Source organism: Eumetopias jubatus, unplaced genomic scaffold, assembly GCF_037043125.1.
Source record: "Eumetopias jubatus isolate StellerSeaLion01/CBP00866 unplaced genomic scaffold, mEumJub1_p1.0 scaffold_1, whole genome shotgun sequence".
Classification (NCBI taxonomy): Eukaryota; Metazoa; Chordata; class Mammalia; order Carnivora; family Otariidae; genus Eumetopias; species Eumetopias jubatus.
The window spans coordinates 130,685,528-130,701,355 of record NW_028274807.1 but is presented as its reverse complement, the minus strand read 5'-3'; the positions used below and the strand labels follow the sequence as shown (position 1 = coordinate 130,701,355).

General features: G+C 47.9%; 1 protein-coding gene across 3 annotated transcripts in view; it reads left to right on the top strand.

The window, feature by feature from the left end:
• Nucleotides 1-277: 277 nt before the first annotated feature.
• The window catches only part of RFTN1 (raftlin, lipid raft linker 1), a 200,700-nt gene continuing 185,149 nt past the window's right edge, over nt 278-15,828 (top strand). Inside the window, exon 1 of one of the 3 annotated variants that reach the window (XM_028099111.2) lies at nt 278-545. The gene's annotated coding sequence lies outside the window, so the exon portion shown is untranslated. Of the gene's footprint in view, nt 546-1,116; nt 1,248-15,828 lie in introns of those variants that run through there. The other 2 variants (XM_028099109.2, XM_028099110.2) reach the window with 2 other exon arrangements.

Here is a 15,828-nt window from a genome sequence, read left to right as displayed (position 1 = left end):
TGGATCCCAGAGCCTCCGACCTCTGCGCGGAGGGGCAGCGAGGGTCGCCCGCGGGGTGCAGCGTGTGCGGCGCGCAGGTGGCCCGCCGCGTGGAGGCAGCGGCGCGGGGCGTCGAGGAGGTGCAGGGCGCCCAGGGGCGCGGGGAGGACCCGCTGCTCCCGCGGCGGCGGTCAGGGGCCGGCGGCTCCCCAGAAGATGCAGCGCAGCATATTTTGCACATGAGTTCAGAGGAAGAGGAAGTGTAGCCGGCGGACGCGCGGCGGCGGCGGGGGCGCGTCGGGGCTGGAGCCGGAGCGCGCCAGGCTCAAGGCGCAGCGAGCGGGAGCGCGGCGGCCGCGGGCTCCGCGGAGGGACTGACGCCCAGATCGCGGGAGGGACGGACACCCGAGCGCGCCGCGCCGCGCCGCCGCTTCCCGCCCCCACCCACTGGCGCCCACGCCTTCCCCGCGCCGCCTGCGTTGTATGGCACAAACTTTCCTCCCGGGACGGAACACGCTGTGTCAGGGAGCCCGCGCCGGCGCCTTCTCCTCAGCCAGTTCCCAACGGTAGGTGGGCGCGCAGCAGGACTTGGGGTGTAGGCGGGCACAGGCCCGGCCATCTGGCCCCGCGGACCCCGACCGCGGCGGACCGGAGGAGCCCCGCGTGGCGCCTCCTTGCAGGTTGCCGGGGCTGCCAGAGGGCCACCGCCCCCACCACCGCATCCCCCGCCCGGGTTGGATGGAGTCGGCGCCGATCCACCGCACGCAGCGGTCTTGGCCAACTTTTCTGGGGGGAAAAAAAAATCATCCCTGGCACGCTCTGGGGAGAGGCACCTAGAGCAGTTTGTTAGGGGTCGCGGGCTCTGCGGGCTCGGGGGCGCCAAAGAGGGAAGCAGAGGGGAAGCTTTGAGGCTACAGGTGGGTCTGGGACACTGCTGCAGGGGGTCCTTGGCAAAGATCAGGCAGGAGCTGGGCACGGAGTACGGGTTCAGGAGGGCGGGAGGCCGGGGTGGGGCGGGGGGTGGGGAGTGGGAGGCGGCTCCCAGCTGCCCTTCTGCGTGCGCCCTGGGAGGTGGGTTTGTTGCTGGCGCAGGGGTGCTAGATAGATGGGAGCAGACCTGCCGCGCGTCCAGAGGAAGCGCCGCAGCCACCGGAGGCACAGAGACCCTGGGCGCGGGGAGTCCCGGCACTGAAAACGGCATCTCCCCTTATGTGAGGGGATTTCTTTCCTCATCCTAACCCACTTTCCCAGGCTCAAGGGACGCCAGGGTAGGTCTGGGCCATGGCGGGGTGGTGGCGGCGTACATTTCAGAAAACACTATTGTCAGGCATGCAACACTCCTCCCCCCCCCCCCGCCCCCGACCAGGGCCCGTGCCCTTGACCCGGGATATCGCCGTCTTGGCAGCGAAAACCGCGTGGAAGCCAAAAGTGCTAGACCCAGGCGCGCTCCCTACTGCCTCCGGTTGCTCATGCTTAGCTGCCCTATGTGGTTGTGGGTGGTCCCCAGGGACACTGGGTGGTGGCAGTGAGTTTGTTGGGGGACTTAAAAACAAACAAAAAGTATATATATATTTTTTAAAGTCTGGCACAAATGCCAAATTTGAGTGCCTGCCCTGGGTTTCCAGCAACAGTCCTTTCTTGTAATTGGTATAGCTGTTTTCAGATGCTGAGCGCTCAGTCAGGCTAGGAGTCTTCCAGGCCCTGCCATCCTGTGTCATCTCAGGCTAAGAGAGGCCCTGCCAGGAAGGAAGGCGGGGGTAATGTGAGCGACCTCTGGGCCTGTGGGTAGGGCATGCTGAGCACCCCACGTGTCCCTGGCTGCCGGGATTCCTAATTTGTACCTCTAAACAGCTGAATTCCCTACGAAGTTCAAGTGACCCCAGATGTCACCAAACCCCACAGAGGGGTTAAGCAACAAGCTGTTTGGGGCTCTTTGGTGCGTGCGTGTGTGCTAACCTCAGTGAAATCACTTTAACCTCAGACTGACTCTGCATCCTCTTTTGCCTTCAGCGGGGTTTCTGGTCCTGAGAACTGGGACCTCATCCTCTGTATTCAGGTCGCTGGGTTGGTTTTTCTTTGTTAGTCTTTTGACTTAATGGACACGGGGCAAATGGAAGTGGAGTGTTGTGCAGTTAGCTAATAGATTGGTGCAGGAATTGAAAGAGAACAAATTGGGAATGAGTTCTTTTTCTCCCTCTTGAGCAGGAATTTTTGGCTTCCATTCAAATAATTGCTTTGTCTGTAGGGAAACAGGCAGAAAATCTTTGGCATGAGTGATGAGAGTTCCTGTAAAGCTACTTGTGTTCTTCCAATCTTCCCTTCTCTGCAGAATTGAAACTATGTGGGCCCATGGCTTGGTGGGCATGGGTGTCTTGCCAAATTTCTAACTTGGTGGGCTAAAGAATGGGTATTATGACTCTTCCCCCACCTATCTCATTTCTAAAAATATAAGAAAGTTGCAAAAACAGTAACCCCCAAATACCCATATCTAGAGTGTAATTTAGCAGTACTGGCTTTATTAAACATCTGTTGATTTATTCATCCCTCTATCCATCTTAATTCCCAACTTAAGTCCCATCCATCAGTAAGTCCCAACCTATTGTTTTATGCACTTTAAAGCAAATTACAGACATTGGCACAGGTCACTCCTAAGTGTTTCAGTGCCCTTGTTATTATTCAGAGTTCAACATATGTTCACGATTTTCTTAAGGTAAAATGTGTATGCATAGAGTGAAATGCACAAATCTTGAGGGTAATAGTTGCATAATGTTTTGATAGATGTGCACACCTGTGTAACCTTAGTTGCTATCAAGATAGAGAATATTACCATCACCTCAGAAAGTTCCTCATCCCCATTCCCGGTCAGTCCCTGCCCCTCTTTCAGGGGCAACAAATGCTGATTGTTTCTCACTGTTAGTTTAGTCTGTGCTTAAATTCCTATAAATGGAGTTCTATGGTGTTGTGTAAACCTTCTTCTACTCAGCATAGTTTTGAGATTCATCCATGTTTTATATATCAGTATTTTGGGCTTTTTTTTTAATTGCTGAATTATATATGTCAGGATATGTCCATACCACAGTTTGTTAATATATTTCCCCCGCTGATGGACACATGAGTTAGTCCCAGTGTGGGGGGAGTATTGTGAATGAAGCTGCTATGAATATTTGTGTACAAGTCTTCCTAGGGACATATGTTCTCATTTCTCGTGGGTAAATGCCTAGAAGCAGAATCATTAGGTCATAGAAGAGGTGTATGTGAACCTTATAAGAAGCTGCTGGATCTTTCTCCAACATGGTTGTACCATTTTTACAGTGCCACCAGCAAAGAATACAAGTACGAGATTCCAGATACGACAACCCTGTTTTCTTATCCCAAAGTCAAGGGCGTGGCTTGGCCAGTGTTTTGGGGCTAGAGGGGTACAGAAATTGGATACCTGAGACAGTCCAAAGCACGTTGTTTTTATAGGTGGAGGAGTTGTGAGAAATCCCTGACTCCGCCAGTGAGTGAGTTTACATTTAAATTATTGCAGATGATCAGACAAATATTTTACTTGTAGAGATCTTCAGAGAAGGGAATTCCACAGGGGAATGTACCCTTGGTTGTGAAAGAAGATTGATTGAGTGCTTTCTATATAAAGAAAAAATAACCCCGAAACCCCACAGAATTCCACCACACTTCTGCTTCACCACTCCTGGGGGATTTCTGACGTATTGGTCTGGCTGATGTGAACTTGGTGGAGGAGATTCCCATTGGATTTCACCGGCTTGCACAGCTGCCTGCGGAAAGCGGGTTGTGTTTGCTTTGCGAGGCAGATCAGATTTGGCTTTTTTGAAGGCTCAGAAAACAGCTTTCCTGTTAAAGTGATTTGGCCTGTCAGTGAGAAACATGACCTGTCAACACGCTCTCGTTGTCCTGGCTGAGAAAACGGGCCAGGTCCCCTCAGGTCCCCTTACCCTTTGGTCCCATTCTGTGGACCCGCCGCTGAATCTGGCCTTGGCTGATTCAGGAAACAGGAATGGAGCCTCCCGGACAGTGTGGGACCCCAGAATGAAATACTCGCTTCTGGCCGAGGTGTCTCGGTGGGGTCAGAAGACAGAGTCTCACGTCTTTGCCCTGTGTTTGGGAACTGTTGTGATCTGACAGCCACAGAGTAGGAGCACAGTTAAGTCTCAGCTGAACGATTCTGGTGACTCATGGTACCTGACGGGGTGATTGCCCATCTGGGGGTTGACTGTGAGTGCCAAGATGTCCCCAAGATGTATTTCTCTAGAGGCTACTTTACCATAGCCTTGGAAGCAGGTTCAGAGTGTTTTGGCCTAGAAAACTTGCCGACTGTCAACTTCTATTTTAGTAGCACCGTTCTTATTTTATTACAGATTTCACTATTGTTATTAACAAAATAATAATTATAGCTACTTGCCGAGTGCTTGCCCTTGGCCTGGCACTGTGAGGCACTTTACATGCATTCTTTGAATTTAATCCTCAGGAGAGGCATGTTCTACTCTTATCTGCACTTTAGCCTCGAGGAAACCGAAGCTTAGCGGGGTTAAGTAACTTGCCCTAAGTTCATTTTTTCATGTTTCCTAGACATAGGGAAGAGACTGTGACGTTCTGGTTTCGCAAATGAGAATACGTCTACAAGCACAGATTTCCAAATGGCTTCCATGAAGCCATAGAGGGTGATAGACACGAAAACTGGATAGGCACACCCACGCAGCAAGAAATGACACACTGGAATCACTTTCTTCTGTTTTTCTGAGTTTGGGGCAGCCGGGGCCTGTATCGAGATACTAACTATTTTGGTGACAATTTAAGATATTGTTGGTTGACTGTGATTTTAGTTTCACTGGAGGAAAAGAAAGATGTTTGCCAACTGTTGAGTTTGAGTGTCTGTAGCCGAGTGGTCCCACACCTTGGCCACCACCTACCTGTGGGTACTTACATTTAATGTAAAATGAATTAAAATGAAAGAATTCGGCTCCTCAGTCCCACTAGCCACATTTCAAGTGCCCTAGAACCACATGTGGTTATTGGCCAGGGCCTTGGATTGTGCAGAGGCCGAGTATTTTCATCATGGCTGAAAGTCCTGTTTACTCTATAGTAAGCTCTCTCTTTTCCTTCAGCTGAAGAATTGGCAACACACTTGGCTAAGGCTTAGGTTATTTTTCACTGACAAAGAGATACATTTAGCCAGACATTTCTTTTATGTTTACCTTTTAAAGGTTTTGCCTGCGTGTGATCTTTTCTCCCATTCACATTCAGTTTTTGACATAAATTTGAGTTTCCCTTTACTCCTGGGCCCCCAAAGGGGCTTTCGTTATTATCATTGCATATTTTACCAGGATGCTTTCTGTGAAAAGATCCGTACAGCAGGCAAGTGATGGCCACTGCTTGAGCCCTGTTAATTCCTTGCTCTCCAAATAAGAATTCGGTTGAGCTTTTAAATATGCATTTGTGTGACTTACTCCCCACCTGGGCTGAATTCAGGAAGAAGAATCGGCTCTCAGCGGGGCCAGAACCAAAGAGCTAGAAAATCAGGTCACATTCTATGCCTGATGGCTACCTGCCAAGACTGAGATGGAGGAGACACTATTTGGGGTATCAAGTGCTTCGCTTTGGAGTTTTGCTGGGTCTGACTGCCCTAGTGGTGTGTAGGGAGTGCTGGAGGGGGCCCGGCGGCTTCCGTGCCCTGGTACCACAGGACGAGGGGGGTGGCTGGTATGGTGCCCTGACTTACCCCTCTTCTGTGGTTCAGAGGAGAGAGGACTCAGCCCTCAGGTGTCATGGGGCACCAACACCAGCCAGTGGTGTGTTTTGCCCAGCTCGTCTGATACTGACCAACTCTTTCTTTCATTTTTTTTAAGATTTTATCTATTTATTTGGCAGAGAGAGACACAGTGAGAGAGGGAACACAAGCAGTGGGAATGGGAGAGGGAGAAGCAGGCTTCCCGCTGAGCAGGGAGCCCGATGTGGGGCTCAATCCCAGGACCTGGAATCATGACCTGAGCCGAAGGCAGATGCTTAACGACTGAGCCACCCAGGCGCTCCTCTTTCGTTTTTTAAAAAATCTCTTATTTATTTCTTTGAGAGAGAGAGAGAGAGAGAGAGAACGAGTGGGGGGAGGGGCAGAGGAAGAGGAAGAAGCCAGCTCCCCGCTGAGCAGGGAGCCCCATGCTGTCCTGTCCCAGGACCCTGGGATCATGACCCGAGCTGAAGGCAGATGCTTAACCTACTGAGCCACCCAGGAGCCCAGACCAACTCTTAAGCGACTTTATGAAACTGTGTTGGATGTTGCCATGCTTTTTCAACCAGGAAGCCAGCTGCACTTCAGTGACAACTTTCTTTGGCTTTTATAACTACAATATCCCATTTTGTTGTTCTATAGGCAGACCCCCTCGATTGTCAACATTTATTTCTTGCAGAGGATTATCAACTTCCATTCATGTGTACATGAATGTGTGTGTGTGTGTTTTGAAATTTCTTACTTTGTATTTCACCCTGAGGAAGTACTTCTTGGGCAATCCTTCAGGTTTTATGGAATAGCTCCCAAATTCCTAAGTTTGAAGAAACTATTATAATAGACCTCATTCATAAAGTTGGATAAGAGGAGAGGTGGTTAATCACAGACTCTGGTTAATGGAATGTGACCAATCATGTATTGGCAAATTTTGAAAATGTAAAGTACAAGAAATCAGATTGTTCATTTAAACTCTTCTGTAATTTAGAGAGGGCTTTTGGACCTTTTCCACTGTTTTGGGACACCGGATAAGCACCCTTTGCTGTGTGGTGTAATTATGGCCATAGGCAGGTCAAAAATAATCTTTACAGTGTGTAACAAGTAATTACTGGTAATATTTCTAATAATAGTTAACATTTATACTACTTTTTCTATGTGTCAGGGCTCTTCTAAGCCCTGTTCAGTATTAATTTATTTAATCCTCACCCTGCCAGTGGATTTTGGGGATACCCCCATATTATAATTGGGAAACCTGAGGTTGAGCGGCTTCCTCGAAGTCACAGAGTTAGGAAATAGAGACACTGGGATTTGAACCTAGGCACTCTGGCTCCAGAACTTGTGCAGCCAACCGCTGTGCTATGCTGTTAAGAAGGTGAACCTGAGAGAGACAGGCAGATATTCCAAATATTCCAGAATTTCCATCCTTTACCAGATAATAAGTGTCTGTCCTAGTCCTGAAGGATGTTGGTTTAGTAGGTATTTACTGTGCATCTAGGGGCGCCTGCCTGGCTCAGTTGGTTGATCATCCAACTCTGGATTCCGGCTCAGGTCATGATCTCGGGGTCATGAGATCGAACCCCGCATCGTACTTCATGCTCAGTGTGGAGTCTGCTTGAGATTCTCCCTCTCCCTCTGCCCCTTCCCTTGCTCATGTGTGCGTGCTCTCTAAATAAATAAATAAATAAATAAATAAATAAATAAATAAATAAATGTATTGTGCATCTGTTGGGGCGGGGTGTTGGGATAGTTGCTGTTGGGGATGAAAAAGACATGATTGCTACCTTTGGGAAGTTGGCTGTCACATGAGCAGATGAGGCATTACCAAAAGCTCCAGAGCTCTCCCTTGAGCTCAGGACTGGTCCCAGCAGCTGCCCACCCCGATGGAGTTAACACATCTAAAATAAGCTCCTGTCTTCCTCCCATAGTCATCCCCAGCTCGAAAGGGGGCTACTCCAGCCTTTCAGTTGCTCAGGTCACAAACCCTAGACATGTCTTGGATGCCCTCTTTTTCTCATACCCTATTTCCAAACTACCAATAAATCTCATTTTCTGCTTTTAAAACATATCCAGAACTTGATCATTGCTCATAACCCCATCATTATCTGGTCTCCCAATTTCCACGATCATGGCCAGAGTGACCATGTCTGCACTTGGCTTGAAACCCTCAAGGGGCTCCCATCTCAGGGTAAAGCCAGAGTCCTTACCACCATCTGCACAGCCCGTACAACCTACTTCCCCCGCCTCTCTGATTTCATGTGTCACCTGCAGCCACCACTCTTCCCCAGGCAGGTTCTGGAACCTTGCACTTGTTTCCATCTTTCCCGGTACACCATCCCCTGCTTATCCCATGGTCTTTTTAACATCACCGCCTGGGTGAGGCCTTCCCTGATCATCCTGTTTTTAAATATTGCATCGTTGGGATGCCTGGGTGGCTCAGTCGTTAAGCGTCTGCCTTCAGCTCAGGTCATGATCTCAGGGTCCTGGGATCGAGCCCCACATCCGGCTCCCTGTTCGTCGGGGAGCCTGCTTCTCCCTCTCCCTCTGCTGTGCCCCCTGCTTGTGCTCTCTCTGTCAAATAAATAGAATAAAAAATCTTTTAAAAAAGAATTTTAAATATTGCATCGTCTTACCCCGTGCTTGCTCTCCCTCCTCCCTGCCTTATTTTTCTCTATTCGACATACTTTTTAAAATTGAATTTCCTTTATTATTTTTATTTGTGCATTATCTGTTTGTCTGCTCCTGAAGACAAAATCCTTCAGGGCAGGGTTGTTCCTTTTTCTTTTTTCTTTTTTTTTGGCTTTTTGCATCACTTTGGTATCTTCAGCATTTAGAATAATGCTTTGCATGCAGTAAATGCTTAATAAAGGAGAGTGTGATGGGTAATTTTTTGTGTCAACTTGACTAGGCCATGGTACCCAGTTTTTGGTCAAACACATCTTGGTGTTGGTGTGGGTTATTTTTCTTTTTTAACGTGATTAACATTTAAATCAGGAGACTGAGTAAAGCAGAGTATTTGCCATGATGTGGGTGGGCCTCACCCAATCAGTTGAAGGACTTAAGAGAAAACACTGAGGTCTCCTGAGGAAGAAGGAATCCTGCCTCCAGACTGCCTTAGGATTCAAGACTGTAACATCAGTGCTTCCATAGGTCTCTGACCTGCTGGCCCGCCCTGCAGATTTCCGCCTTGCCAGCTCCCACAGTCACATCAGTCAGTTTCTTAAAACAAATCTGCCCTGCCTTCTCTCTATAGAGGTATCTACCCACACGCTGTCCTCTTGCTTCTAGAAGTTTCTCTGAACAGCCCTAATACAGAGGGTCGAGATGGAAGGGAAAGGAGTGTCCAGTGGGGGGCACGCTTGAGGTGCCCCAAAGGAATGGTGTCTGGAGAGTGCTTAGTGTGTACCGAAGGGAGCACTGGCTTCCTGCAGCCTGACTCCAGTGTACAGGAAGAGGAACAGCCAGAGACCCGGGAGGAGGGGGATGGGGTGGATGGAGGCTAAGGACTCCAAACTGGGCAGCGTATGTTTCTTATGCTCTTTGAGCCACGTGGGTGGCACAGAATGGTTAATCTGGCATTAGCCTGGCGCTAGGAATTAGTGGGTGAGAGACCAAGGGAAACCAGAGGCAGGAAGGCCTCTGACGGTCCTAAGAGGGCGGGTCAGCATGGGGAATGAAGTGGTGGCAGTAAGGGCCTCTATCAGCACCCAGCGCCAGGCCAACAGCAGTGGTGACGACAGTGGCAGGAGCAGGCTGATGCTTGGTGTTTTGAGCCTGGATGTTACAAGGACGGGGGTACTACCCACGGGAGCAAGGAACACGGGAGGAAGAATAGGCCTTGATGGGCAAGGCGTTGAGTTCTCTTTGGAGCACATTCATCAGGAATTTCAGGAAAATTCTAGGTGAAGATGTTGAAACGGGTCCTTGGGCGTGTTCATCTCGAGTTCACCAGTTTGGGAGGGAGACTGGAAGGTTTTTGCCCAGAACAGGTAAAGCAGAGCCCATGAAAGGGGATATGAGGGCTAACAGGGGAGACGATAGCATTTATGTAACTTTTTTGAGTATACTCAACAGTACCACGTGTTGGAGGTTCCCAAACTCCATTACTAAGGCACCCCAAGGCGCCACAGCCACCTCACGAGGCTGGGGCAGAAGGGCTTTTTTTTTTTTTTAACGTTTCTGAGGGGAACACAGTGGTACTTGACATGTTAGACAACACTACCTGCCATCTTGGGGTAGTTTGAGGTAGCACCGTTAGCCCTGCCGCCTTTTTGATGACTTCATATCTCTGGGCAGCTGCCTTTTGGGTGGTTGCTAAGATACCACCTAGCGGAACAGGAAATGAAGGTGGTGGTGTCCAGCATGATTCCAAGGTTTGAGAAGTTGTGCAGTGCCCAGGAGATGCACACATCCCATTAGTACTTGTGGTGACTCAGGAATGAAAGAAAAAGGTTTATTCTTTCAATTTTTATGTACTGTTGTTTTTTTCAAAAGGCTAATAAGTTGTTTGGACATAAATAATTGTTATGTTGTTTAGACTGAACTGCTTAATAAGTGGAACTGTAAGTACAGCTTTTAGCCTAGGGGTGCCGTGAACAACGTACCGAGACGCTAAAGGTGCCAGGAAGTGGAAAGTCTCAAACCTCTGCCATGTATTGTCACAGGTAGATCGTGAAAGAGTACAAGCAGGGATGGAAGAGGGAAGAAAGGAAGGGCATGGGGGCTGCATCCAAAAAGTCTCATTTCTTCAAATATACAAGATGTGAAGCAAATAAAGTAAAATATAAGCATTTGTTAAATCTTGCTGATGGGTACATAGATGTCTCATTTTCTGTCCTAATCTGTATGTCTGAAGTGGCTTATGCTGAAAATTATTTTTTTTTTAAGATTTTATTTATTTGAGAGAGAGAGCGAGAGAGCATGAGCAGAGGGGTGGGGAGCAGAGGGGCAGGGAGAGAATCTCCAACAGACTCTGTGCTCAGCATGGAGCCTGATGCGGTGCTCAGTCTCCCGACACTGAGATCATGACCTGAGCCGAAACCAAGAGTTGGAGGCTCAACCAACTGAGCCACCCAGGCGCCTCTATACTGAAAATGATTTTAAGAGAGTGGGACAGAAGGAGGGCTGGGGATAGAAATTTAGGGGTGCACCTGTGTTTGGGAGGACAGCACGGAGGTGGGAAGAGGGCATCTGAGGTACAAAGAGGTTCAAGAGATGGGGGTGGAATCAAAGGGGTCAGCAGGGCCATGTTCTCGACTGGGGTTCTTAGCCCTGGCTAGGAGACTTAAGAAAGATCCGAGACTGGAGAGGGTTCAGAGTGGGGAAAACGGAGCTTGCCCCTAAATTGTTGATTTTCACCTCTGGCTGCTAGTTAGAATCACTTGGGTTTTTCCAAAATATTGATGATCAGGCCCCACCCCCGAATGCCTGGGTATCAGGACCTTTAAATAGGTCTCCAGATGATTCCAATATGCAACCAAGGTTGAGGACCACTGCCATGACCCAGGGTTTCTCAAACTGTACCACTGCTCCAACTTCAATGAATCACTTGTCATTAAAATGTAGATTCTGGTTCAGCAGGCCTGGGAGGGCCTGGGATTCTGGATTTCTCACAGGCTCCCAGGAAGTCTGGTGCTGCTGGTCTGAGGACCACACTTTGAGCAGCAGGTTCTTCTGAAAGGGAGCTGTGTTTAGTTAAGGGTGTTTGTGATGGGGACTGTGGGAAGGCAGAGAGGTGGTCTGGATCAGACCCTGACTGAGATGTGGGGAGGAGGGGATAGTAAGCAAGTGTTTTCCTTTGGTAACGTAAACACCCCTTGTATTCCTTATCTTTTGCTCTGTAACAAATTACTCCGGATCTTGGCAGCCAGAAATGACAATAAACATTTATCATCTCACAGGGTTTCTGTGGGTTAGAAATCCAGAAGCAACTTAGCTGGGTGGTTCTGACCTGGGGTGCCTCAACAGGTTGTGGTCAAGATTCTGGCTGGGCTGGAGGCCATTCTGGGGCTGACGGATCTGCTTCCACGTGGGTGTTGAGCTAGCCAACAGTGTTGGCTGTTGGGTGGAGGCCTCAGTTCCCTGTCCTGGGACTTCTCCACAGGGTTAATAGGGTGTCCTTATACTGTGGCAGCTGGCTGTTCCCAGAGTGAGGGATCCAGGAGAGAGCAAGGGAGAGCCCACAATGCTGCTGTAACCCAGCCTTGGAAATCACACTCATCATTTCCGCAGTGCCCTCCTGGCCTCACGGCTTAGCCCTGTTCACTGCGGGTGGAGACCACCCGTGAATGCTGCAAGGATTATGCAGGGTCATCTTGGAGGCTGGCTATCATACCTCTTACTGTTTTCAGTGAAGAAAATAAGGTATGTGCAGCACAGAAAACTTGAAAAATACAGAAAACCATAAAGAGAGGGTCACCCATCATCTCATGACCTGGAGGAAATTTGTGGGAACATTGTGCTCTTTATCTTGCCAGATAGAAAGAGACTGTGTATACACACACACATAAAATATATATGTAATATATTACTATATAATTTATATTTATATACACACTCACTTAGAAGAAGTAGCACCATACAAATAATATTGTTTCATATAGATTGTTCTTTATACTTGGCATCAAATCAGGAACACTTTGAACAGGTAAATTTTTCTTATTGAAGTATAGTTGATGTGTACAGTGTTATGTTAGTTTCCGGCGTACAACACAGTGATTTGACAATTCTAGACTTTACTCAGTGCTCAATACAATAAGTGTAGGCACCACACAGTGTTATTACAATGTCATTAAGTATATTCTGGACTGTATTTTCATCTCTCTGCCTTTCTTATTTTATAGCTGGGAGTTTGTACCTCTTAATCCCCTTCACTTACTTAGCCCAGTCCCTCAATGGGTAAATTTTAGTTATCCTTGGGTTTCTGTCTTAGACTATGTTTGTAGGATATCAAGACTTGATAACATTTGAATTTTCAAGTTTTCATTTACATTTCTGGGTTAAGAGAGATGTTCCTATCATGTAAAAATGTCTTAATTTGGATCATCAGTTCTTACTTTGGGTGACTGAGTGATGTAATAAACATGCTCGAGGCTTCAAATATGGAACTTGAATGCAGAAATAAAAAATGAATTTGCCAGCTGATCCAGCATCATTGCATATAATTGCCCCATCTCTGGTTGCTTGTCATGAGCTGTTGGCAATCGTTAAAATTAGCTTTACAGTCTGCCACAGATTAGCAGCAAGTGTGGTAAATGAGGACTCACCCTTAATGAAACTAATATGTATTTGGAAATATAACTGCATTTTTTGACCCCATTATTTAAATGCATGTACGCTAGTTGATAGTAAAAATGAACCTTTAAACTGAAGTTTTAGAAACACGAGCTGAAAAATAATCTTTTAAGGAGGTGATCCTTTCTGAAGTGGTTTTCCAGTGTCTTATGAGCATCTTGGGAAGCACTTCAGAAACAAATCAGAAATACTTTAAAATAAAAAGTTAAAGATTTCGACATTGAAAATGACACAGGACATCATGCACCCTTGCTGATCAGCTTCTTCTGGAACCGGGTCTGTTTTCTATCACAGGGGTTTTCTCTGAATGTCCCACACTGTGCCCAGACTCCCAGAACAGCCCGCCCCACTGCACCATGTACATCTGTTCACTGTCTTTCTCCTTCTTTCACCTCCGATTTCCTTAAGAGCAGGGCCTGGTCTTCCCATTTTTATCTTTCCTAATTGAGGACCTGATTTAAAGCAGACCTTAATAAATGTGTGCTGAATGAATGCATGCACGTATGCATGAATTTGGAAAAGTTCCCTCTGTCACGGAGCTGACAGTTTCTGCATGAAGCTGGGCCGCGGTGTCTCAAAGACACACCTCACGCTAGGCTTGATTTGGAAAGAACTGATTTTTCAGAACCTCACCATCTGAGGGCTCTCTGCTTTCTGGTCATTTGCAATCTCTAACGTCCTCTCCTTTGCAGCCAGGGTCTCAACCTCCCGGTGATTACCTTATTTTCCTCCATAATCAGCCTCCAGTTCCTAATTACTTTTGGCCAATTTCTGCTAGAGAACTGTATGTTTATTTTGGCTCTTTCCCCACAGTCTCGCCACAGGAATGGGGAAAGACTTCCTCTTTTTGCTTTACCTTTGAAGAACTCTTGGAAAGTTTTTCTTGGTCCCTTAATGCTAGAGAGACGCATACCCATGGGTGCTGGGTTGTATTCTGGGAAGACAGAGGTAGAAACAAAAGAGAAAAGCCTCCTGTACGACTGTCAGATAATCAAAGCTGATCCAGTGATCCACTCACACATAAAACGAATAACTTGATTTACATTAGGTGTCAGTGTGGGGTGACTGGGAATATGGAAGGGCAGAACTGTGGGGGTTGGATGGACCATAGATAAAGCACCGGGAGAATCTCATCACGCACAAGTGATTTTTAGCATGTGTCCTTTATAGAAACAGGCAACAACTAAAGGAGAAGGAGTCATGAATAGCACCACTCTCATGATTCTGCCCAGGGAGCTGATGCCCCAGAGTGAGCAGGAGGTGGCGGGGCTAATCGATCAGTCTCTTGAAGGGTCTCACCTTCCGCCATGCCTCTCCTGCAGTCAGCATCTGGCCACCGTGAATGTGGAAAGAGAAGCCTCATTCGTTTGACAGGACCCCGGCACTTACCACACAACCTAGCAATCCCACTCCCAGGTGTTACCCTAGAGAAATGAAAACTTATGTCCTCATAAAAGCCTCTGTGTGAGTGTTTATAGCCACTTTATTCATAATCAACTGGAAACAGCCCAAGTGCCCTTCAGAGGGTGAATGGCTAAAGCAGGGCCCCTAAATGCAGGCAATCTCGGCTGGTGTTCTCCCGAGGAGGCAGCAAGCCATGGTCATTTTGAACAAACTTGGTGAATGAGTTACATACTGCATGATGAATCATGCCAAAACTTAGAGGCTTAAAACAAACAATGGTGTATTTTGCTTAGGGATCTGCAGTTTTGGCAGGGTTTGGTGGAAACAGCTTGTCTCTGCCTCACATGGTGTCAGTGTCTTGACTGAGGCAGAGGCTCAATTTCCAAGATGGCTCACTGGCAAGATGGCTGGCAAGTTGGTGCTGGCTGTCGGTTCCTCTCCACATGGGCCTCCCTTTGGGGCTGCTTGGGCTTCCTCATGGCATGGTGGCTGGGATCCAAGAACAGGCAGCCCAAGGATCAAGAAGTTGGTGTTCCTGATGTCTTAAGGCCCAGGTCCAGAAGCTGGCACTGTGTCATTCCTCTGTATTGTATTGGTCAGGCAGCCATGGAGCCCAGACTCAGGGGAGGTGATGTAGACCCCACCTTTCAATGGCAGAAGTGTCAAAGGATTTGGGGGGCATATTTCAAAACCATTATCCTTACCATTTACCTTCTGCCCCACTAGAGGCCTTGACTCCTGAGGGAGATGTGCTTCCCCTGAGACAGACACTCCCTGAATGTCTGAGGGAATGTGCACCAAATGCCTGCATCAGGCAAGGCTGTGCCCTCTCCTCTTCCCTCTGCCTCCCACCTCTCACTGCCCTCAAAGGCCCATACCCATCCCTTGCCCCAAGTTTCTAGTGGGATTCTAGTATGAGCCTGGGAACTTCACATAGTAAACAGTAATGTTAGGTACCGTTCTATCTTATTTTTACCCCTTTTGTAAGCTAGATCTTTCTTGTTTGAGCACAGTAGGGACTGTAATAGCTATTTTTAGAATGATATGAAAATCTTTACTTTTTGACAGGGGTGGGGGTTGGTAGAAGAACGCAGGAAGGAACTAAAAGGAACACAGGTGTGCCGGGAGTGAGTAAGGTAGGGCCCTCCCCACCAAAGAATAAGAGGAACAGACTCACGCTAAGCATTTTTTTGTTTGTTTGTTTGTTTTTTGTTTTTAAGATTTTATTTATTTATTTATTTATTTATTTATTTATTTATTTGACAGAGAGAGAGCATGAGCAGGGGGAGCAGGCAGAGGGAGAGGCAGGCTCCCCGCGGAGCAGGGAGGCCCATGTGGGACTCGATCCCAGCATGACCTGAGCTGAAGGCTGCCGCTTAACTGACTGAGCCACGCAGGCGCCCCTCATGCTAAGGTTT